We start from the raw sequence: 3,332 nt of genomic DNA on the forward strand, positions 1-3,332 counted from the left end.
TCTTGGGCTACTACAAATCGAAACATATTGTGATAATAAGCACATGGTGGGAGAATTCCTGGTTATGTCTGTAAGAACATTACTTGAGTGAGTAATACTTGGTTGCACATGGATGAAGGATATAAGATGTATGATTGACTAGTCAACGGGGCGTGTCTCTATGGGTGAAGCCTTAACCCCCACCATGAACATTCTACTCATAACCCTCTGCCACCTCTCACTCTTGTCGAAAGTCGCCAACGAGGAGGAAGCCTCAACATCAACCAAATATAAAGAAACCCCCTCCACCTCATCATCTACTTTACAAAGGACTCTTGATTCTTTTCCCTCCACATAACTAACACCTCTATGTCAAAAGGACCAATCGATGCAATGGGCTAAAAAGTGGCAACCCAAATCTACCTTGAAATGGGTTCCCAAGATTTCTCCATTCGTACTACCTCAACCAACAAAATAAAAAATGTATACCACTAGCCTCACTGTCGTCATTGCTTGCCAATTCCCAAGTCTCCTTAGTTTGGTGAACAAAAGCTTCATAGGCTCAAATTCAAATAAAGGGAAGACTATTGTAGAAGAACCTTCACCACCATCACCCAAACAAGTCTAGATCCCTAAGAGAAACTCTATCTCAAGAGACAGGGTGATTGATGGAGAAGCTTCTACTTCACAAGATGTTATAAAACCCTTGTTGGTTATCCAAGCCCAAACCCCCTTGGTTTTCTCTAGAGTGACCCACTATACAAATAGAAATCGCCTTGCCACAAGTGTCATCTCCAATGCTCATCTGTAAGGAAGAACCCATAAGTTCCATCCGTTCTTATGAAAGCCCCTTACTACCCTTAAAAAGCTGGAGATCGATATGCTACAACAACAAGTAGCAAAGGGCGCTCAACACCAACAAACACTCATGGAGCAAAGTTAGAACTATGGGACATGACTTTGCAGTCCATGGTAGGAGAGACCCCACAATGACATGATGAAGTGATTATACTTTACCTAGTGGGAGGACCCTATGAAGTAAGGAAAGCACAGGAAGAGTTCGTAGAGTAGGGGAGAGGGAGATAGCTTATGCACTTACACCATCATTCTATGAAATAATGTTACTAACTCCTTATCCCTTCTAAAGCATGGTGGATCATTTCCTTGATAGCTTAGCTAACAGTAGCTACTTAGGTCACTTGCCTGTAGTACCCATGCTCACTTGCCTATAGTACCCATGCCATATCACAATGAGGATCACTCCAAGGGAATGATAGTGTACCAGCAATATGTATAAGTAATCCACTAGCATTTATATGATTGTTGGTAATAGCGCTTTTACTAGATCGTACCATGCTAATTATACCAACATTTTTATAAAATTAAAAATTGGGCGGCACTGTGCATGCATCACAGCATACCCTTAACTTCCCCCCCCCTTTTATTCATCTCTATTTTACTGCAGCAGTAGCTAAAACTTCCTCCCTCCACTCTAAGCTCCATACTCTCTCTCTCTCTCTCTCTCTCTCTCTCTCTCTCTCTCTCTCTCTCTCTCACTCTATCTCTTACTTTTGTCCATTTCCTCTTGCTTCCTCCCTCATGCTTCTTCCTCTATCTCACTCTCTCCTTCTTAACCTCTTCCCCCCCCACCCCTTTCTCTCTCCTTCCTTCCTTATGCTTCTTCCTCTACCTTTCCTTGTCATACAATCATCTCTCTCCCACCACCTTTCATGATTAAATTTTTCATTCATTAATAGTATTCTTAATGAAGATTAGTGTATTCATGTATGTAGGATTAGAAATTAGGGTTTTTAATCTAAAAAGGTGGAAGAAACTAACCTCTTTTTTTTGCTTTGTTTCTTGGTTTTGCAGGTATCTCCTCTCTCGTTGATGAAGGTAAATTTACTACCCATGTGCTTAATCAATTTGGGGTTTCTTATTTAATGTCATTTTGCATAAGTAAGAATGATTAGATATAGGTCTTTATGTATGTGGTAGACTAAGCTAACATTTTTTGTTTATTCTTTTTTCTTCTTTTGTGGTTTTTCCCTCCCTTTTTCATAAAGGTAACTCCACTAGTCTTGTGCTTAATCTATTTATGATTAGTTTTTTATATTCAAAGTGCATGCATATGCTCATTCATTTGCTTTTCATGCCCGTTTTCTTGCTTACGTTAATACCCATGACCATGTCCACGTACCCATGACCATAAACATGTGCATTCCCTTCATTTGCTCATGTATTATGATCAAAATGTATTCACTTATGCATGGGCTATGTATAGCCTATGCATATGCATGGCTATGCATTAGGCTACTCCATGCATAGCCTATGCATAGGCATGTCTATACATAAGCATACACATAGGTATGTGTATGCATAGCCTATGCATAGGGATGGCTATGTATACACATGCATATGTATACATGGCCTATGCATAGGCATGTCTATACATAAGCATACACATAGGTATGTGTATGCATAGCCTATGCATAGGGATGGCTATGTATACACATGCATATGTATACATGGCTTATGCATAGGAATGGCTATGTATAAGCCACGACCATGCATGTGCATAGGTTACGCATAGGTATAGCTATGCATAAGCCATGGCCGTAGTGTGGCCTATGCATGGCTATGGATTATGCATAGCCATGTCCATGTAGAGTACTAAGGGATTCCATAGCAAGGCCTATGCATGGCTATAGAATAGTTATGTCTATGCATTGCCATGTCTATGTGTAGGCTTATGCATAGCCACGTCTATGTATATGCATACCTATGAAACTATGCATAGACGCTAAGCATAGACATTGGTGGATACCATGCTTGCCGATTGGATGCAAAACATCCATGCCATGCTTAGACGCTATACACATAGCATTCAAACATTCCTTTCCATGCTTAGATGCTATGCGCTTTGATCTAAGCATAGCATGGGCATGATTTACCATGGGAAATGTGTTGAGAAATATGGTGCCAAAGAGCACAAGGAAGAGGTAGGGAGTGAGAATGAGTAGCCAAGAAAGTGCAAAGCCTAGCATGATGCCACGTGAGCAAAGGGATTTATCCCACATAAATGTACAAGCCCAAGGGTGTATCTCCTCATATAAAAAGGGGCCATTTCAAGTAATGAAATCATATCACTTGCACTTATCTTAAGTTTCTCTATGTGTTCAAGCAATGAAATCATATCACTTGCACTTATCTCAAGTTTCTCTATGTGTCCAAGTTAATCTATCTTAAAGTATATTAACTTGAGTGCAATTTAATTAACTTAAGTTTCTCTATGTGTTCAAGTAATGAAATCATATCACTTGCACTTATCTTAAGTTTCTCTATGTGTTCAA

Source organism: Cibotium barometz, chromosome 3 (genome assembly GCF_041138505.1).
Source record: "Cibotium barometz isolate CiBa-2024 chromosome 3, ASM4113850v1, whole genome shotgun sequence".
In the NCBI taxonomy this organism is placed as follows: domain Eukaryota; kingdom Viridiplantae; phylum Streptophyta; class Polypodiopsida; order Cyatheales; family Cibotiaceae; genus Cibotium; species Cibotium barometz.